This window comes from Vigna umbellata, chromosome 6, assembly GCF_029865625.1.
Source record: "Vigna umbellata cultivar VRB3 chromosome 6, Vumbellata_1.0, whole genome shotgun sequence".
NCBI lineage: Eukaryota > Viridiplantae > Streptophyta > Magnoliopsida > Fabales > Fabaceae > Vigna > Vigna umbellata.
The window spans coordinates 24,510,323-24,533,647 of record NC_142170.1 but is presented as its reverse complement, the minus strand read 5'-3'; the positions used below and the strand labels follow the sequence as shown (position 1 = coordinate 24,533,647).

The window sequence follows — 23,325 nt, the reverse complement described above, 5'->3', positions numbered from 1 at the left end:
AGACGATGGAGGTGGACTTGGCGTCGCCGGAGATCAGATTCCTGCTGCCACGCTCCGTCGTAGGCATGCACGCGTACGTCTCCTTCAACTCGTGGCTCATCTCCACTTCTAAAAGAGATTACTTTGTGGCTTCAGTCACAGTGAAAAGCAGAGGACGTTGTCACAACCGACCAAGATCTATTTCAACTGATGCAATCTAGGGTTCATATCGGCGCGAGGCTCACTAGTACAAATTTTGGTTTTAAACGCGCCATATACGCTTCGGTCATGGGAAAACCGAAGCATATAAGAGTGTATACCTCGGTTGCAATAGGGCCCATGGCGGAATGACCATATTGCTTCGGTTAAAACAAGAGCCGAAGCCTATACCTCTGAACAGTGCACTGTAGAATAGACAGTTCTGTCTGACAACTTTTTGAGAAGGCTCTATTGCCTCGGTTCTGCCAGGCAACCGAGTCCTAAATGTCTGCTACAACTGCACCTGCTACGTTGCCAGGTACTTTGCCTGCTACGCCAGAGATAAGGCATCGGTTCAGCAAGGAACCGAGGTCGTTAGTCACGCATACGAGCACTTTATACTTCGAGTTTGTCTTTAACCAGTGTTATATGATGTTATTACCTCGTTTTTTTGAGTAACCGAGGTATAAGCTCCAATTTATATTTTAAACCAAACCTTTCATTTGCGTCGTCGTCTTCCTCTGCGTACATGTTCTTCCTCTTTGCATCCATCACCACCACCATTGCCACTCCTTGGCTCGCTGCGCCGCCACCACTGTGCTGCTTGGTCTCGCCTGCCTTTCTCTTGTCAGTGTTCGCGGAAGGCCCTGCTCGTTGCTGTTTTTGGCCCCGCTGTTGCTGCCTCCGCCCCTGCTGCCTCTATCGGTGCTGCCTCCAAAGCTGTTTGAATCTTGCTACCTGCATTGAGGTTGGTTGATTGTGTTCTTGCTGATATTAATTGGTGGAGGTAGAAGCTCATATATAAATTTTATGTTTGGGTTGTTTTCATTTGGTAATGTTTGGGTAGTCTTCATTTGCTGTGTTTGATAATAAAATTGGTGCCTGCTTGGAATTTTGGCAGTTTTCCTTTGTTAGTTTTTTCGGCAGTTTGTGTATTGGGGGTTTGGGAGTTGGATTAAGACATAAAGAACATAAACAATTGATAGGGGAAAACGGTGAAATCTTAATTATATATCTAGAAATGTACAGTGTAGTGATTGACACGTTGAATTGTAGCATTGTTACCTAATAAAATTTAAGCTGAGTTGTTTTTTTGAACAAACTTTGAAGGCTGGGAATTTGGGATGATTAATTGGTGTTGAGCCTAACACTTAGAGTTATTGAAAATGTATTTAGGTTTTTATTTATTTTTTAATTTAAAAAGAAGAATAAGTCTTTTAGAAGAAAGGAATTCAAAGAAAGGAAGTGAAGTTAGTTGAAAAAGTAAAGACTGAGTATTTTTCAAGGAATTGATTCAAATAGTGTAACTCAAGGTAGTTAACAAAATATAAGACATGAAAAAATAACAAGATAGATAGATTTTGAGACCAATTGACGTTATTTACTCTTGGTTGAATATATTGTTTGCTTGAATATATTGCATGTTGCATATGTAATTATTTGTTTGCTTGAATATATATTGTTGTTGTGATTTAGTCTTAGTTTCCCGTTTGAGATTCAATACAAAAATTATTTACTATCTCCAGAATTTTTGAACAAATGTACTTTTTACAAATGAAAATAGAGGAGATGGTAATAATAATTTACAAGTATTGAATTTTGAATTGTCTGGTTGGACAGTTTAAGAAAGTAATAACTTTTTCATAGTTTATTATAACATATCAATTTTAATATGCATGTCTTAAATTTCATGAAAATTTACCGTTGTGTTTTGTATTGATTATTGGGAGCATATTTGATTGTGATTTATAATCACTTTCATTTCGTGTAACCTGAAGACCAATGCGAAATGCTGGCAAAATTTCGTGAAATTTAAGATATGTTGTTTAAAATTGATATGTTTAATAAACTAAAAAAAGTGAATCTTCTTGAATGGGATAGGGTCACACCTTGAATACAAACACGATCAAAGTGATCATTCAAGATTATTGAAATTGTGTAAACAATTTCAGTAAACATGCGTACAGATAGAGGGTGGATTAATTTACGCATTAGCACTGAGTACGAGAGAGGGGTAGAAGAATTTATAGAATTTGCGCAATGTAATACGAGTACAAGTGGTGATGATGAAGTCAAGTTCAAATGTCTGTGTGTGAACTGTTTGAATGGGAGGAAGTTGAATGCAACTGATATTAGGGAACATGTTATCTGTGATGGTTTCATACGAAGTTATACAACATGGATATGGCACGGCGAATTAACAGACTTTCCAATTGTCTCTCCAACTGAAAATGTTTATGATTCCACAATGGATATGGAAGATCAAGCAGAAGAAGAAAACTTAGAGGACATGATCCGCGATGTTGGCGCAGAAGCTTTTACCCAAGCGCATGTGTATGAAACGATATCCACTGATACGGAGACTCCTTTGTATGCGAGTTCAACTAAGTTCACACGGTTGTCAACGGTGTTAAGGCTCATGAATTTAAAGGCGAGTAATGGACGGAGTGATAAGAGTTTTACATAATTGTTGTCGTTGTTGAATGAAATGTTGCCAGATGGAAATACGTTACCCAATCGTAATTATGATGCAAAAAAAATTTTTTGTCCGATGGGTATGGAATATAAACGGATACATGCATGTCCGAATGATTGCATATTATATGGGAATGAGAATGAAGTTTTGATAAAGTGTCCAAAATGTGGGTTATCACGATACAAGTAAAAAAACAACAGTGAAGATGATGGTCACACAGAAAAGAATGGTTCTGCTTTGAAAGTAGTTTGGTACCTTCCACTAGTTTCCAGACTTAAGCGTTTGTTCGCGAATACCAAAGACGCTAAAAACCTAAGATGGCATGCAGATGAGAGAACAACTGATGGGCTGCTTCGTCATTCAGCTGATTCAAAGCAATGGAAAATTATTGATCAAGAATTCCCCCAATTTGGTGAAGAATGTAGAAATCTTAGGTTTGGCTTAGCTACTGATGGAATGAATCCATTTGGTAATTTAAGTACCAATCACAGTTGTTGGCCCGTTATACTGATAATTTACAACTTATCTCCTAGATTGTGCATGAAAAGAAAGTACATGATGTTGTCAATGTTGATATCTGGTCCAAAGTAGCCTGGACATGACATCGATGTTTATCTAAGGCCACTAGTTGAAGACTTGAAGTTGTTGTGGATTGATGGGGTTGAAATATTTGATGTCTTTGCTTCAGAAACTTTCTTGATGCATGCCATGTTATTTTGCACCATTAATGACTTCTCAGCTTACGGTAATTTGTCGGGGTATAGTGTGAAGGGTCATAAAACATGTCCTATATGTGAAGAAAACACTACAGCTCAACAATTAAAACACGGAAGGAAGACAATGTATATGCGTCATCGACGATTTTTACAATCTAATCATCCATATCGAAGGTTAAAGAAAGCATTGAATGGAGAACAAGAGAAAGACAATGCACCCAGTCCACTTACTGAACTTGAAGTTGTTGAGAAAGTTAATAGAGTACATCATATATTTGGGAAAACGTCGAAGAAGTCTTCTGTTACGACCCCTTGGAAGAAGAAATCAATATTCTTTGATCATCCATATTGGTCAAAGTTAGATGTTAGACATTGCAGAGATGTCATGCATGTTGAGAAAAATGTTTGTGATAGCTTGATTGGTACACTACTAAACATTCAGGGAAAAACAAAAGATGGAGTGAATGCGCGTTTGGATTTGGTTGACGTGAAGATCCGAGAAGAGTTGGGACCAAGAGAGATTGGTAAACATACTTATTTGCCCCATGCATGTTACACAATGTCCAAACAAGAGAAGATAAGTTTTTGTCTTTGTTTAAAGAGTATCAAGGTACCATAAGGATACTCATTAAATATCAAGAGCTTAGTGTCAATGCAGGACTTAAAGCTTGTTGGACTGAAGTCTCATGATTGCCACGTCTTAATGCAACAGTTGTTACTAGTGACAATTCGTGGAATTTTTCCCAAAAAAGTTAGGCAGACCATAACTCGATTGTGCTCATTTTTCTTGTCAATTTGTAGTAAAGTCATTGATCCTACAAAGTTGGATGAACTTCAAAGCGAAATTATCATCTTGTGTTAGCTAGAAATGTTTTTCCCTCCATCCTTTTTTGACATCATGGTGCATTTACTTGTTCATTTGGTCAGAGAAATAAAGTTGTATGGACCAGTATACTTAAGATGGATGTACCCTATTAAGCGTTATATGAAGATTTTGAAAGGGTACGTCAAAAATCAATATCGTCCAGAAGGTTCAATGATTGAAAGATATATTGCTGAAGAAAGTATTGAGTTTTGCTCTGAGTATATGACTAAAGCAAATCCGATAGGAGTCCCTCGGACATCATGGTTGAGTAGATATTCTACAAGTAAAAGCATCCGAGGTGTGAATGTGGTGACGAAAAGTTGTGAAGAATTGATATAAGCACATCTGTACATATTAAACAACACAGATGAAGTGATCCCATTTTTGGAAGCACACAAAGCCGTTGTAAAGGACAACTATCCACGACAATCAGAGAAATGGCAGTTGATGGAGCATAACAGAACATTCTTGTCCTGTTTCAAATATGAAGTTTCGAAAGAATCACGGTCCTCTGAGACTTTGTTGTGGTTAGCAAATGGCTTGAAGTTTGATGTTGTATGTACAGGCTACGAAATTAATAATTGCACATTCTATACAAAGACTTTGGATGATAAAAGCACAATACAAAATAGTGGCGTCAGTCTAGAAGCTGAGTCGCTAGAGTTTTCCACATCCAAAGATCAAAATCCTGTAGTTGGATCCATGAGATATTACAGTAGAACTGAAGAGATATGGGAAGTTGATTACCCTAAGTTTTCCGTTGCACTCTTCAAATGTAAGTGGGTAGACAATAAGAGTGGTGTCAATATAGATGAATCTGGTATGACACTTGTTGATTTTCGAAAGGTTGGTTATGGAGACGAACCGTTCATCATGGCATATCAAGCAAGTCAGGTTTTTTATGTCAAAGATCCTGCGTCTGACCATTGGTATGTTGCTCTCCAAGGAAAAAGGAAAATTAAAGATAAAGAAGAGAATCTAAGTAATCTTCATATCGCTGACAACCATCCATTTAAAACGACAATAAATTTGGATGACGACCCTCTAATTGATGATATACAAGCAATACGAGAAGATCACAATGAGGGAATATATATATGACCAATCCATATGATTATGTATGAATTTCATGTTTGTGTAAATATTTATGGCTTTTGTTAAATAATATGTTATTTTATAAGTGTTTTATTTATCTTTCATCTTATTTATCGTGACAGATATATGGCTGAGTCACCTCATTCGTCAGGCGATGAAGTCCCCACCACTTCTAGATGGACGAGAGGAGCAACGAGGTTACGACAGCTTATACTTAGAAGAAATGCAGGTGAGAGGACACCTGTCATTACTGACGTGGTCACTGGAGTTGTATCTGGCCCAAATGTAGATGTATTTAGGTCTTACCTTGGAGTACTAGCACGTGATCGTATCTCTATACTTACTCATCTGGCAAGATCTATTGGTAAGTTAAGCAATATTGCTCCAAATTCTATATTCATTATATTGATAAATCTGTATTGATATAAAGTTATTACTTTCTTTTTTGCAGATAACATTTGATATGCCAAACGTCGAAAGCTTAAGGAATAGGTGTTTATCTGCAATTGCAGAAAGATTTCGAGGGTTTAAGACAAAATTGACGTCTAGATATATATTTGGACCAAAAAGTAATGAAAATCCATGTTCCAAATATTCAACAATTGACGAAGAAACATGGCGTCAGTTTGTAGAGCTTCGTTCATCCGAGGCGTGGCAGGTAAGTGCAGTAAAATCATTAAATTCATCATTCATAATTCTCTACTATGACAATTGTTTCATTTTGTCACAAGAAAAAAGGTCAAAAGCACATGGAATAAGCGCTCAGAATAAAAATCCACACCTACTGTCTCGTGGTGGATATAGGAAGCTTGAAGAAAAAATAATGAAGCAGAAGTCAGATAGTAGACTTCCACTTTCTGAGGGTGTGACCCTCCTCCTCTTCCTTCACCACCATCTCGGCACGAGAAGTGGAAGTTAGCCTGTATAAGACCATCGGGCTCCTACACTTCCGAGTCTGCCAGAGAAATATCTGAAAGAATTGTAAGATGTCATTTCTTATATTTTTACATTAATGTTGTTATATATATTACATAGATCTTTCTAATGATTTTGAACTTTTGTTATGTAACAGGACTCCTTGGTTGAGCAAAGCTCCCAACGTCATTTCACACAAGAAGGTCGTCAGGATATTCTTGCCACAGCTATTGGACGACCTGAGCACCTAGGACGGGTACGTGGTGCTAGGACTGGCATAGGCATACGATAGTTTTTTGGGTCTTCCTCGCGTCCATATTCATACGAAAAGATGAAGGAGGACATAAGAAAAGAGATGACGCAGGAGATCACAAAGAAGGTTCGGGCAGAGTTGTATGATGAAGTTGCTGAAATGGTTGCGCGCCAGTTCCAGTAGCATTATGAGGATTATGGCAATCGTCCTCCGCCATCTCCTGTAGCGGAACATGTTGTGCCCCCTACAGGTAAACTGATTTATTTTTGGTTACTAATTTACTTTTTGCATAACCTAACATTTAATTTGACAGGTAGAAGCGGTAAAGGAAGTTGTTCAACTGCTGGTGCCCCAGGGGACGACATGGATGAAACTCGTCCATGTCAGTTATATATTCTTTCTGATACTGGGACCATGCTAGTGGCTCGTGGTACAGTTTATGAGACAGCCACTGTAGTGCATGGTGTACAACTTTCAGAAGATGAGTTCAAGGTCACAGTGGATGAAGTTGTCATAGCGGATGTCGTTCTTCCTGTGCCTACAGATGAGTTCTTCACTGTGGAAGAAGCATTTAAGTCCTTTGTCGCCTGACCTAGACATTTGGTTGGTGATGTATCTAATCCCCCAGTAAACACTCATACTATATACTTCTCAATTTTAATATTTACTTCTAATTGACGTTATAACATAACCATTTTTGCATTTAACAGAAGATAGGTCAAGAGGGAAGTCCTACACCGAAGAAGACTCATTTATCTGAGGATGACCCTCTTGGTGCGTTAGACGAGATTGCTAAAATCATTTCAGATGTGCCGATGAATGTACACTGGGATTCTACTACATTTGGAAGAGAAGCTCAGATCCCATTGTACTTGCATCATCAAGATGTTAGGGAGCTTGCGTCGGGTAGAGAAGAAATTAATATTACACTCATTCAGCTGTGGATCATGTAAGTTTATGAAAACTTTTTTATCTAATTCTATTTTATCAACTTACTTATATCATATTATTTCTTCATTTTAGGTATATGTTTGATGTTAGTAACAAGAAGGGGTTCAACGATGTATATGGGTTCATTGACCCCTCTATGACTCATGAAAGAAATAAATTTGATGATATCCAAACATACATCACCACCTGCTTTGGAATGGGGAAGGAGATATATTTTCTCCCTTATATACATGGGTAAGTGAAGTTTGTTAACTTCAACACATTCATTTATTAATTTTGGTATATGATTCATAAGTTATTACCAATTTTAAGTGTCATTGGCAGCTACTTGTGATCTCCATACCGGAGAACACTATTGTCTGGTTTTGTTCATTGCAGAAGTCTCCTCCCAACCCTCTTAGACTTGTAGTAGATTGGTAAGAATCTCAATGTTTCGACTTTTTTTTATATAAATGTATGCTAAAGGAATTTTTTTTAATAGTTCCCTTGCAACACATATGATGTTATCTGGGAGATCTACTGCTACAACTAAAAAGCTTGCATGGGTTGCCCTTAAGGTTTGGTATTTTAGTCCATACTTTGTTACATTTGGTTCCATTCAAAAGATGTTACTTAACATTTTATAATTATGATGATATATTGTAGTGTAATAGACAAACGGGGTCATATGAATGTGGTTACTACGTCATGTTTTGGATGATGACCATTATTCGTGCACATTACACCAGTGGATGGGAAACAATATTATTTAGGTTTGAATTTTATTTTCCCTATAGTTTAGATTTCAAATATACTAATTGAAATCATTGTATTTTATGCAGAGATTCAATAGGACTGCTCCAATTCTAGAGAAGTCACTTCAACTTGTAAGGAAAGCACTGGCTAAATATGTAATTCATTTATATAATAGTATGTAGTAGATATTAGGATATAGTAAGTTCTTAGTTTATGTTTCTAAGTTGTTTGATGCTTTTCTACATTATTATTCGTTTAACTTTGTACATTACATTGATTTATGCTTCAAACTTGATTTATGATTACATTGGATTGATTTGTGCTTCTAAGAAGTTGATTTATGATTCAATTGAATGTATTTATGTTTTATTATAATTTTCATTCAAATATACGTTTTTGAATTATTTTGGACTGTTCTGGCTGTAAATATATATGCAGGTCTGTTTATGTTGTTGGGAATGTTGCAGAAACAGACCTCATTTTAAAAAAAACAAGGATATATGCCTCGGTTCAAGTCAAAATCGAGGTAGAAAAGCACCTTATGGTCTCGGTTATAACCACACCAGAAGTAGAAAGTTTTGCGAATGAGATAAAAAAAGGACTTTACTGCCTTGGTTCAAGCTACATTCGAGGCAGTAGGGTGGGAAATACGGCCTCGGTTCCCATGAACCGAGGCATATAGTCCTACGAAAAAAAATAAAAAAACCAAAAACTCTACGGCCTCGGTTCCCCTGAACTGATGCCAAATCCTCTCCCTTTATGCCTCGGTTCACACCCGAGGCCAAAAGTATTACACTTTTTGCCTCGCCTGAATATGCCTCGGTTCGAGAACCGCTGCCTATAAGGAAAAACAACCGCTGTCATTTCTCCTGACTGTATTATTGGCTCATGCATATGATTTAAGAAGAGTTCGCGATTTATGGTTTTTGTTGCGAGGAGACGAACTCGCGAGGTTGAACAACGGCTCAATTTAGGGTTCCATGGAATTTAGGATTTTCTGATTTCTGGTTTGTAGGTGATGAAGATGATTGGTGGCGCGTTCTGCTTGCGTCGTTGTGCATATTTCTTTAATCGAGTTGCGATGTAGATGGAGGTTGCAAGGCTGACGGCGGAGCTTCGTGAAGATGACCATGGAAGATTCTCTGTCGCAATGAAGATGGTAAGGACGCGATTTTGGTGGCGTGTTAATGGAGCTTAGCGGAGGCGCTAGGTGGCTGATGGCAAGGTGGCTAGGGTTTCACCAGTGGTGGTGGAGGTCATAGCGGAAGAAGAAAAATGTGTAAACTTTTTCTCAGATTTCGGTAATTTGAACCAGAGGTACTAACTCGGTTCATCTACTAAACGATGCCTAAAGAGCTAAAAAAATTCAAATTCACCTATATGCCTCGGTTAGAAGGCAGATCGAAAACATAAATGCCAAATGACATCGGTTCATAAAATAACCGAGACAGTAGAGTGTATAGACTTCAGTTCTCACTGAACTGGGGCATATAAGTTCGTCTTAATTACAAAATTAGCATCGCATTTCAATATGCTTCAGTTTTGTAAAAACTGAAGCGTTTTAGGCACGTTAAAAAACTGTATTTTTACTAGTGTCATGACGAAGTATGGGCTCATGGGATACATGTTTTATAACGAATTTCCAGATAAACAATTTATCTTTGTAAATTTTGAATGAATCATGTACAGATTAAAGATTATGAATTTGTTGATGGGAAGAAGATGTACGAGGATCATGATATTATGATAACTACTAAAAGTTAACAACTTTATAATAATAACTACATGTTAAATATTTATTGACACATTTTAAATTTTTTCAAAAAAATATTTTAAATGCACCAATCAAAAGTTTCCATTTAGACTATTGTTAAAATATTGTGAATAAAAAGTTGTTAAAAAGAAGTTTTCAAACACCATAATCCCTTATCCAGCCCGTTCTCATTGTATCTTTTCTTTCAAAAAACAAAAATAATAATCAATAAATAATGTTGGCAAAATTATTGGTAAGTGGAAGACAGCTGGGAGAATAATTTAATTTTAAAATTATTTTCTTTTGTTTATGTTTTTTTTTTTTGTTATTATTATTTTTATGAGGTAAATGATTGATGAGTTTGAGTTATATATACATTCATTTTACAAATAATAACAAAACTATAAAAATTAATATTTACTTGTTATTATTACTATTATTTTTCTGAAAAGGAGAAAGGAAGAGCCATGGTGATGAGCCTTTAATTTTATTTTTATGTTTTCTATTTTTTATTATTATATATATGTACATATATTTTATTTTTATTTTTTTCTCATTGTATCTTTTCTTTCAAAAAACAAAAATAATAATCAATAAATAATGTTGGCAAAATTATTGGTAAGTGGAAGACAGCTGGGAGAATAATTTAATTTTAAAATTATTTTCTTTTGTTTATGTTTTTTTTTTTGTTATTATTATTTTTATGAGGTAAATGATTGATGAGTTTGAGTTATATATACATTCATTTTACAAATATATAACAAAACTATAAAAATTAATATTTACTTGTTATTATTACTATTATTTTTCTGAAAAGGAGAAAGGAAGAGCCATGGTGATGAGCCTTTAATTTTATTTTTATGTTTTCTATTTTTTATTATTATATATATGTACATATATTTTATTTTTATTTTTTTCTCATTGTATCTTTTCTTTCAAAAAACAAAAATAATAATCAATAAATAATGTTGGCAAAATTATTGGTAAGTGGAAGACAGCTGGGAGAATAATTTAATTTTAAAATTATTTTCTTTTGTTTATGTTTTTTTTTTTGTTATTATTATTTTTATGAGGTAAATTATTGATGAGTTTGAGTTATATATACATTCATTTTACAAATATATAACAAAACTATAAAAATTAATATTTACTTGTTATTATTACTATTATTTTTCTGAAAAGGAGAAAGGAAGAGCCATGGTGATGAGCCTTTAATTTTATTTTTATGTTTTCTATTTTTTATTATTATATATATGTACATATATTTTATTTTTATTTTTTTAATTTTAATTATCCAAATAAAAGTAAGTTTCAAATTCATATTATAATCAAATTAAAATTAACATTAAACAAAATATCAACCATATTCACATTAAAAAATAATATACTAGACAGCGAACAAACTGTAATAGCATACAAAAATAAAATAAAATTATGATGAATAGATCGAACACCATGTAATTATAAGAGAATTATTATAAAAATAGAGAAAAAATAATATTTATAAAATGAAAAATACTTTTATTAATTTTTTTATTTACTCCAACAAAATTCGATGTTGATAAATATAATCAAAATATTATTTTTTTAGTGTAAAATGAATATTTTGACACCGTGAAAGTATCACCGCGCATTAAAATATTTGTCACAAATCTAAAAGAATACTTTATTTCAAAAAGTTAATAAGAGTTTAGCAAAAAGTTAACTATAAACCGATTAGTATAAACAAAATAACCTTCACAACGAATATGGTTGATATTTTACACATGAACTTGTTGGGTCATTATAAACCCATAAATAAAGGAGAAGAAGTCTGGATAATAGGGTTGAACCTCTCGACCAAGCACTACAAGCATAGTTTGACTTGAATGAAATTCAGATTACTCAAAGTCGAGGTCCTAGAGGCAGAGGATGAGGAAGCCGAGCACGAGGTGGATGTGGTTGAGGTAATTTTGAGAATGATAGTAAAGAGAAAATAGGTCATAAAAATTATCGTGACCGAGGACAAGGGAAAGGTCGAGGAGATCGGTCAGGAATGGAGTGTTTTAAGTGTGGCAAGCACGGTCACTATGCAAATGAATTCAGATCGAGCAAGTGCTACAATTGTGGTAAGTCCAGTCACAATGCTAAATTTTGTCAAACTGAGAAGAAAAGTGAGAGAAACCTTCTCATGGAAGAAGATTATGAAGAAGAATGTGGAATTAGTAGACATGGAGAGTTCAGTCCCAATAATGGATGAAATGATCTCGGTAAATGATGCCAAAAATGTGGAGAAGGAAATCAAACAAAAAGATGAAGAGATTCAGCGGATAGGGAGACTTATAGATGAAGCTAATGCAATTATGAATTAACAAAGGGTTGAGTTGAAGAGTTCAAGAAAATGGCTCTTGGAAAGAAAGAGTAAACATCTAGTGTTCTTGAACCAGACGAAGAGGAAGATGAAGATGTTGAGAAGAACCAGATGAAGAAGTCAGCCAAGATTGTTAAGAAATCGCCTAAGTTCAGAAACGAGTTAGTCAAGGTTATTGAGAAGTCGAGCATACACTAGTGCAGTAAAGAGATACAACATCGGTTGTTTTTGCCTATAGGCAGCGGTTCTGTAACCGAAGCATATACGAACGAGGTAAAAAGTCTACTCCTTTTGCCTCGGTTGTGGACCGAAACAAAAATAGTAGGATTTTGCCTCGGTTCTCTTTTGAACCGGGGTAATATCTTGAGAAATTCAATAAAAAAAATGCTATTTACATTCATCCTATAAAACAAAGTCCTTCTTTCAGTGCTCTACTTTATATCTTAAATAAATTAATATAACATATACTGTAACAATGAAACAATAAAACATCAATATCATATAATCTAAAATTAATATAACATATACTGTAATCTAAAATTTGTCAGTTTTCACTTAGTAGTGCAATAATCATCATAATATCAAATGTTGCCAACCTCTTCAAACAGAAGAAACAAGGTTAATCTTCTCAATCAAGACATCAGACAAATCACCAAGATGCAAAAGATATCCTCCTAGACTATCACGACTCATCACGAAATGGCATTGCCCAATTTCTGTGAAATACAAATGGCAGAGCCAGATCGCGTCCAGATCGCGTCCGGTGGCAGAGCCAGATCGCGTCCGGTGGTAGAGCGAGATCGCGTCTGGTGGCGGAGCCAGATCGTGTCCAGATTGCGTCCAGTGGCGTTGCGAGATCGCGTCCAGATCTCGTCCGGTGGGGTTGCGAGATCGCGTCCGGATCTCGTCCGGTGGCGTTGCGAGATCGCGTCCAGATCTCGTCCGGTGGCGTTGCGAGATCGCGTCCAGATCTCGTCCGGTGGCGGAGCGTGATCGCGTCCGGTGGCGGAGAAAGATCGCATCCAGATCGCTTCCCGTGGCGGAGCGGGATCGCGTCCAGTGGCGGTTCTGATTGGTGGTGGGGTTAGGGTTGCGGGGGTGGTAGGCGTGACAAGTTTGGGGGTGGGACAACGACGATGCGGCCATGGGCCGCGGGAGCAGGTTGGATGCGCGGCAATAACGGAGCGGCGGAAGAAGAACTGAGGGGGAGCAGAGGAAGAAGAACTGCACGGAGCAGAGAAAGACGAACTAGAGATTAGGGTACTGCACTTCGTGGTTGAAGATAAAAAAATTATACTGACTCGGTTCTTTATCAAACCCGATGTCTAAAAAAATAATACTGACTCGGTTCTTTATTAAAGCCGATGTCTATACTCATTTTACTGTCTCTATCCAATTCAACCGATGTTGTAGGTCAATTTGAAAAAGGATTATGCCTCGTTTTTAATCATTAACCGAGGTAATTTGGCATTTATTCCTAGGTTTAAATTGCAAAAATGCCACCGCCTTTACATATACTTCGGTTTTCTAAAAACCGCAACGTATTACCCGCCTTCTTTTCCACGTTTTGTACTAGTGATAACAAAGTCGGTCAAAACATTAGAGAGGATAACCAATGTAAAAGATAGGAAGGTCCTAAGGAAAAAGAAGAAGTCAAATATGATTGAATGAAACAAGCCCTATGTGGAATGATGCACATGGAAAGCCAAATAAACGATGAAAAATTTAAGTTTATGGTGAGTTTTGTTAGGATAAACTTAAATTTTAGGGATTTATTAATAATTTTGTTTAAATCTTATTTTATTAGATTTGGGCCTAGTAATATTTAGTTTGATTTTGGTAAAGATCAAACTTTAATAAATTGAAGAGTCGTGTGGATCGCTTTTTTTTTAACTTTTAACACGATGAGATGATATTAAAATAGAAAAAAGTTTATTTGCCACTACCATAAAAATATGACACTTTTTTTAATAATATAATAATGTATATTTCACTTTTAAATTAAAAAAATAAATAAATATAACTTTTTGTTAGTGTCAAATGAATCTAATTTTGACATGTGAATATCACCACTCATTAAAATATTTGTCACAAATCCACAAAAACTTACTGTCTTTGAAATAGTTTTTAAAATTTTTAGGAAATTTTAACTATAAACCGATTAGTATAAACAAAATAACCTTTCACAATTTAAGTCAGAATTCCTTTGAAGTTTTTAATTCAGAAGGTACAAATGGATACTATTTGTTGTTGACAAGAGTAGGTGATACACGTTTGCATAGTAGATAAATCAATCTTTATAATAATTCATCCATAAAAAAATATATAGACACTTTAGGTAAGATAAAACATCACACCTTCGAGATTTTGCCATGCTGAAAATGTGTGTAGCGAGATTTATCATGTTTGAAAGCTTTGATTATGAAATTTTGTATAAAAATGTTATTACTGGTTTCAATATTTTATTTCATTCTTTTATTTTATTTATTTATTTTGTCCGTAATTTCAACTAAAAAACTTGGTTTAAAAAAGATTATCGAAACAAAATTTAGAAATTAAAGAATAATTGTATAAAAGTATCATCATAAATTAATTAATATAGAAATAATTATGAAATAGAAATTTAATTTCATTAAAAAAAATATATAATTACACGTGAATTAATTTTAGTTATAAGTTATTACTAATAAAAAACAAAATAAAGGTTGGTGATATAGTGAAAAATATGAGAAATATTTCAAAAGACTCACTAATTTTTTATATTTAAAATAAATATTTTTTTTTTCAATTTTTTTTTCATGACTTAGTTCTGATTACGAGATTTTTATAAATATTTTGATTTATGAGTTTTTTTATAAAAGACTTTTTGTTAAGTGAGTTTTTTTATTTCAATCTATGTGGGTCAGAGTCATGTAAGAGAGACTAAATTGATAGATCTATTTCCACCATACACACAAAGATTTCTCATGATCCCACACTCAAATAAAGGAACGATAAGGGTCAAAAGTATGCATGACAACGACACAATATAGTTGGAATGCACTGGATCAAGAGTTTCAGTGTTAGTAGGATGAGAAGGATGCACCACCAGTTCCCTAGCCTAATATTATAGTATGTTTTTATGTGCAGTATATTTTGCCCTGGAAAGTTTGGGTTAATGAATTACCCTTACGTCACTGTTATTTTGATTCTAGATATATGTTGTTGTGTGTATTGTGTCAAGTCTTGAAGGGTGTCCTAGTTATTGTCTGACACCGTTGCTTGCTACCAAGTTAGGATTAAATTATTGTTTTATTGAACTAAAAAGTTGATTTGATGACTTGGTCATTCCTATCTAACTGAATGGGTTGAGTAGGCTGATAGGGATAGTCTTGGCTGGTGTGTAGTAGTTTTAAGTCTCATTATAGCTGGAGTATTCCATTAAGTCTGTTAGTGAGTGTAATTTTGCGTGTAAATGTGTTTACCATATATGTCTGAGTTTTGGAACGTGAGAATGTATGTTTTAGGTATTGGAATGTGTTTCGATTACGGGGACTACTTACCAAACTTCTTCACAATTTGTCTTCTTGTCGTCTGGTCTCGTTCTAAGTTCCGTTGTAACACTCTTCCGTTCGGAAGGTAACCTGTCAAAGATCTTTCGATGTCAAAATCAGTATAGGAACCGTTTCACAATTCAATGGAATAGTAACGAATGTGCAGTAAATGCAACCTATCTACCACTTACCTCTGACCTGTATTTATAGTTTTCGCCATGGGCTTGGGATTAGTGAAAAGTTAATCACGGCCCAATTCTAGCCCAATGACTCTAATCACCATTTACCTTAATCCTAGTCTTAATGACCCAGTTCACCTATCGGCCAATCTTGTGCAACCGACCGGTTAGGTGGGTGTCGGCGCTACTTTCTGGGCAGCCCGGTCCGTACAGTACATAGTTGTTACTTACCCGAGTGGAAGGATGAATGGTCGAGTAGAATAGCGCGCAGTGAGGATCGTCTGGTCCGTATGGCACACAAAAATGTTTCGGTTATTGGGGCTGAGTCACCAAACTCCTCCACAATTTGTCTTCTTTCCGTCTGGTCTCGCTCCAAGCTCCGTTGTCACACTCTTCCGTGCAGGAGGGAACTTGTCAAAGATCCTCCGATGCCAAAGTCAGTACAGGAACCGTTTGGCGAATCAATGGAATAGTAATGAGTGTGCAGTAAATGCAACCTATCTACCACTTACCTCTGATATGTATTTATAGTTTTCGCCATGCGCTTGTGATTAGTGAAAAGTTAATCACGGCCCAATTCTAGCACAATGACTCTAATCACTATTTACCTTAATCTTAGTCTTAATGACCCAGTTCACCTATCGGCCGATCTTGTGCAACCGTCCGGTTAGGTGGGTGTCGGCGCTACTCTATTGACGACCCGGTCCGTACGGTACATAGTTGTTACTCACCCGAGTGGAAGGATGAATGGTCGAGTAGAATAGCTCACAGTGAGGATCGTCCGGTCCATATGACACACAAGCCCCCCAAGCCCTGGTGCACGTTGGGTTTAATTACGGGTGTGTGGCTCCGGTTGTTGACCGGCCGTCCTCGTCATTGGTTGGACTAGAGGGCGTTCAACTTGGTTACTAAGCCAATTATGTTGGGCTTCTGCTCACCAATTTTTGAAAATGGATTTGGGCGGGAATACGCGTGTTGCACGCATAGAGGTGGAAGTTGAAGCGGCCCCATATCTGGACCATTAATCGTGATGATTTTTTACGGTGAGGATGCATCGGCGGTTACGAAATTTTTTCCTATAAATAGGAGGGTGAGGACGTTGTCATTTTCACTTCTTCTCCTTTCGTCTTCAGAGAGCGTTCTTTTTTCTCCCGGTAATAAATGACAGTCGTCTATGTTGAGTCTTCTTTGTAGTCGTCGGCAGAAGCGACGGTAGGTCGATGCGCGGTGATGGCGAGCGTGGTTCTTCTTTGAGCTCAATGTCGTCCTCCTTCTTGGAAGAGTCCGCCCCGAGCCTAACTCCCGCAGATAAAAGGATTATCTTTGGGATACCCATCCACCTTCTCAAGGGTGGTATTCCAGTAGATGACGCGCCATTAGAGTCGGACAGTGACGGGACCTTCATTCCGGGGTATGACTGGGCACCTCACGATGCCAGCTTGTTTGCATCGGAGTATGGTACAAAAAAGGCGTTAACATGGAGAATCGGTCGGCTGTAGATCGTCACGGACGTGGAGGATTCCCGACTGATACGGGCGGGAGTCGGCCTAAGGAATGAGCGAGTTTATCACGGGAAGGGATCGAGTCCGCACGGTTTCTTCTTTATGTATGCCAATTTTTTCGATCAACTTTGTGTTCGGGTGCCTTTTACTGGGTTTCAAATGGTCGTTCTCTGGGAAATGAACGTCGCCCCTGCGCAGCTACATCTGAATTGTTGGGCGGTCGTCCAGACGTTCTTGGCGATGTGTTGGGCAATTGGCATAACCCCGATGATCCCGGTTTTCTTCCATTATTTTGACATTCGCCCGCTCCTGAAGGGTGGTTGGGTTTCTTTAACTTCCATCAAAGATAGGACCCTCTTCTGTCCTTTCTCTGATTCGTACAAGAATTTCAAGAACCAATTTTTTAAAGTCATCATTGATGAGGCCGGCCGCTATGAGTTTCATGATGCGGAGGGAAATCCCTTGTTCCCTTTTTATTGGACAAGGAACTCCAGGAAAATAAAAGCATATTCGGTTGGTACGATGAACCCAGTCGATTTGGAAGTCGTTCGTACCATCAACGCTCTCCCCCACCGCCTCTCTGCCCGCAACTTAGTCGAAAGGTGTTCGTCATGAGGAGCGAGCCCCCACACAGCCTTCCGACCGTATTTGTAGATCCCTCATCAGGGCCCAACCCGTTGTGAGGAAGAGGAAGATCATAAAGAGGAGGAACGATCCGCCTCCAAGAAGGGGCGTAAAGAAAAAGAAGGATCGTCCTCCCGGTCTGCTTCCAAGAAGGGTCGTAAGGGCAAAGAAGGGTCCTCCTCCCGGCCTCTGCCGGACGGAGTCTTCAGCCCCGATTTTAACACCAGTGATCGGACGAATTTCCACATGAGTTCGACGCACCGGTTGTTGATCGAGAGCTTGTCAGAGCTAGAGTTGACTAATACTATGCTGGAGATGTCTACCTGGGTGACTTCTCTTGCTTGGTATCTTAAGGAGTTTGCTGACCGTAAGGGAGCTGAGAACGTCCGGGCCGAGCTACTCACCGAGAAGAAGGTTTTTGATGATCTTCGGGCGGCCATGGAGCAGATGCTGATTGCTCAGGACAAGTCCGGTAAGAAGAACCACGAGCTCCAGACCGAGCTTGATAAAGCCAAGGAGGACTTAGCCGAGGCCTCGGATCGACTTCGTGATGCCCGAGCCAATTATGACAGGTTGGTGGATGAGTGCCCGAGCCAACTACCACCTTTAGTTGCCCGCTAGAAGAAAATGAGAGGGGACTCCTTTAGAAGAATCGGGCACTGACGGACAACTTGGCGAAGGCTAAAGAGAAGATATCAGAGCTGGAAACGGGTATCGTCTTCAAGCACGAGAAGGGTTTCAACAAAGCTCTTCGTCAAGTGTCCATTTTGGCAGGGATCCGAGATCTCTATGTCTTAGGTTTTGAAATTGCAAAAGATGTCTTCGATAGGGTACTGGTTCACCTTGATGCCACGACCGCTGAGGATGTGCTGCAGGAGATGGAGGACCCTCCAAACGTCAGGGTTGGCGGTCAGGAGGTGGAAGTTGACGATGTTAATGATGCGGCTGATGACGCCGAGGGAACCGAAGTCGTCGTGGGTGATAATGACGGCCGTGGGGCCGAGTAATTTTTCAAGTAGTTAGTTAGGGGTTTTTGCTTTTTGCTTTAAGTATTTTGATGTAATTCTTCATGTGGCTGGTTGGCCAACATCTTGACTTGTTTAGGTGTTGGCCATATTGTCCCACACCTGATTTTTTGTTTATCCCCTACACATTAATACAATTTACTCTTCAATTTGCCTAAGTTGTTATTATGATTTCACCGCTCGTTCGTCTTTATAGTTTTACTATCTTTCAATTCTCTAGCATACGTGCCAGATGAATCGTTTTCGTAAGGGAAAATTGTACTTTTGCCATTCTATGGGCGTTGGCATGATCGGGCAGTAGTGGTTTTATGGGAAGATTGCGCAAGTCACCGCCCTTGGAACTCACTGTTCATCAACTTGGACTTTTAGATGTTCCGAGCAGTAGTGGTTCTATTGGGAAAACTCGTTGTTCACCACCCGGGCCAAATTGACAGTGGTTCCTTTGGAAACTCGTCGTTCATCAATTTGGACTTTCAGATGTTTCGGGCGGCAGTGGTTCTATTGGGAGAACTGATTGTTCACTGCCCGGCCAAGTTGATAGTGGTTCCGTTGGGAACTCGCCATTCATCAACTTGAAATTATTTTTTATTAAGTGCTTTATCAGATCATGTCTTTATCGTAGAAATTTTGGCCAAAAGAAAAGGAGGACGCCCTGTCATTGCGTTCATCATCTCAAAAGAAAAGGTACAATTAGAAATGATTATTAACTAAAATAAAACTTGAGGTAAGTGGCATTCCAAGTGTTTGAAATGGGGTGTTCGTCTGCGTACAATAGTCGGTAGGCCCCGTTTCCCAGGACTTCTGAAATTCGGATAGGACCTTCCCATTTGGCTGCGAGCTTGCCATGAGCGGTCGTCCGTCGTGGTTCTTCAGTCTTTCTCCACACCACATCACCCTCTTGGAAGTTCCTTGGCCGGACCTCGAAGTTGTATCTTCTCTCCATCATTCGCTTACACGCTTCAACCCTTAACGCCACCCGGTCCCATCTCTCCTCTAGTGAGTCAAGCTCTACCCTTAATTCTTCATCATTCAACTGAAGGTCCTCTATCTGGCGTCGTAGAGAGGGTTCCCCTAACTCGACCGACAACATGGCATTTGTATCGTATGTCAAGTTGAAGGGCGTTTCTCCGGTCGTTCCGTGCGGAGTACACGGTAGCCCCATAACACTTCCGGGAGCTCATCCACCCATGCTCCCTTCTTCTCCCCTAGCCACTTCTTCAGCTCGACTACGATCGTCTTGTTCACGGCCTCCACCTGACCGTTTGTCTGGGGATGCTCCACCGAACTGGTGACGTGTTTGATTCCCAGACCCTTGTAAAACTCTGTCAGTTTTTTATCAACAAACTGTCGTCCGTAACAATTGTATGTGGGAGGCCAAATCAGCACACCAGCCTCCAGCAGAAATTTTGTACCTACGACGTTGTGATGGTCGCTAAGGGTTCAGCCTCCACCCATTTGGTGAAGTAATCGATTGCCACCAGTAAGAACTTCTTCTACACCCAACCTATGGGGAAAGGGTCGACTATGTCCATTCCCCATGATGCGAACGACCAAGGCGATGTCATAGTGTGCAAGGTGTGCGGTGGGGCGTGCGTACTATTGGCGTGAGCCTAGCAGCTGAGACACGTCTGAGCAAGGACCTTAGTGTCTTCCTCATGGTTGGCCAATAGTATTCGGCTCGCAGTACCCGAGCCTTCAGAGATTGACGACCGGTATGGAATCCGCAGATTCCATTATGGAGCTCGTTCATAACATATTGCGCTTCTTCCATCCCGAGGCATTTAAGGGGAGGAGTTGAGAACCCCCTTCGATACAGGTCGTCCCCCACCATAAGACAGCGGACAATCTTCTTGGCGTTGGCTGTTTCCACTGGCTGCCTGTGTCCTGTCAGGCCATTAATGCTCGAATCTCCATCCGTCAATCCCCGACATCATTTCTTGATACTGCCAAGCATTCTACTGACGGTTGAAGCAGGACTTGGCGGATGATGGTTGTTAATTGCCCTTTCTCTCTTCCCGTACTTAGCATAGACAGCATATCCGCCCGGGTGTTGTCCTTTCTTGGGATGTGTTGGATGTTGACCTTATCAAATAGTTTGGTCAGTGCAGTCGCTTTGTGAAAATACTGGAGGAGGTGTTCTTCCTTCACCTCGAACTCTCCGTTCATCTGCCCTACAACCAACTAAGAATCCGTCCGACACACCACCTTCCGGGCCCCCATATCCTTTGTCAGTTCTAGGCCGGCCACTAGGGCTTCGTACTCGGCCTGATTGTTGGAGGCTTTGAACTTGAAAATTAATGAGTGCTACAGTAGGAAACCATTGGGGCCCTTTAAAACCACACCTACCCCGCTCGTAGACCGTCTTGACGCGCCGTCGACGTACAAATTCCACTCATCATTAACATCCAAGGGCAACTCTGCTACAAAATCGGCCAAGTGTTGGCCCTTAATTGATCCTCTCGGCTCATAGCGTAGGCCGAATTCGGACAGCTCGACCGCCCATCCCACCATTCGTCCCGCCAAGTTGGGCTTCCTCAATATTTTAGAAATGGGGAAATCCGACCGGACGACGACCTGATAACTCTAGAAGTACGGCCGAAGTCTTCTCGACGCACTCAGCAAGGCTAGGGCGACCTTTTCTACTTGCTGATATCATGTTTCAGCCTCCTGGAGAGTCCGACTTATGAAGTATACGAGCCTAGGCTCGGGCTGCTCCTGTAATAGCATGGCACTGATCATTGACTCAGAGACACCCAAAAAGATTTGCAAATTTTTCCCTGGTGTCGAGCAGTTCATCACTAGTGGATTCATCAAGATGACCTTAATATCCTGGAACGCTTGTTCGCATTCTACATCCTGTACTAAGTTGGACCCCTTCTTCATCTTCCTCAGCACCGGTTGTACCCTCTCTGCGAGCTTAGCGATGAATCGAGATAGTGCCCTAAGCCGGACGACCAACCTCTGGACCTTTTTGAGGGTGGCCGGGCTTGGCATCTCCAACACGGCCGGACATTTATCGGGGTTGGCCTCAATGCCTCTGGCGGTGAGCATGAACCTGAGGAACTTTCCCGTGACTACTTTGAAAGTGCACTTCGTCGGGTTGAGCCGCATCCCGTACCTACTCACTTGCCTGAACACTTTCTCCAAGTATTTCACATGATGATGCCCGTCCGGTGAGCGGACGACCATATCGTCGACATAAACATCCATACACCAACCAATCTGCCCAGTGAAGATCCTATCCATCAAATGCTGATAGGTGGCCCCGACATTCTTCAAGCCGAAAGGCATAACTTCGTAACACAAGTTTGCCTTGTCAGTGATGAACGTCGTCTTCTCTCGATCGGGTTCATACATGGGTATTTGGTTGTATCCAGAGTAAGCATCAAGGAAGCTTAACATCCGGTGGTTGGAGGCTTCGTCCACCAACGCGTCTCTGCTCGGCAAAGGATGAGAATCTTTGGGGTAGGCTTTGTTTAGGTCAGTGTAATCGATGCACATACGCCATTTTCCGCTAGCCTTTTTCACCATGACCACATTGGCGAGCCAAGTGGTGTATGTCACCTCCCTAACAAAGCCGACCGCCTTCAACTTCGTCACCTCCTCTTCAACTGCTCTCCTTTTCTCCTCTCCCATCCGCCGTTTCTTCTACGCTACTAGTCGCGCCTCCTTAAACAACGCCAACTTATGGAACATGATCGAGAGATGGATCCCCGACATATCAGCGATTGTCCAAGCAAATAGATCTCGATTCTTCCAGAGAACGAAACGAATCTCCTTCTCCAATTCAAGCTCCAGCCTACGAGCCATAACGGTGGTCTGGGAAGAATCTTTTCCTATCAAGACCGGCTGCGTCTCCCCAAGGGGCTCCAACCAATCTTCAGTGTTTGTCCGTGGGTCAAGGTCTTCCATAGCCACCTAAGGTCCACTCGACCTCCTCCTCACCGTGCGGGTATGAAGCTTCTGGCCTGCCACATAACATTCCCTAGCCATCTTTTGATCCACCCGGACGGTGCAAATTGTCCCTTTGTTAGAGGGATACTTCATCGTGAGGTGGGGGTTGACACGATTGCCCCGAAAGCATTCAGGCACAGTCAGCCTAGGAGTACGTTGTAGGAAGTGTTGTCTTCCACCAACAAGTCTCTAACCTTATTCTTGTCGGTATCCCGACCGGTG

The 23,325-nt window shown here is 39.5% G+C and overlaps 1 pseudogene; it reads left to right on the top strand.

Moving 5' to 3' along the window:
- Positions 1-2,980: 2,980 nt before the first annotated feature.
- LOC148197033 (uncharacterized) lies at positions 2,981-5,335 on the top strand (annotated as a pseudogene).
- Positions 5,336-23,325: the final 17,990 nt, after the last annotated feature.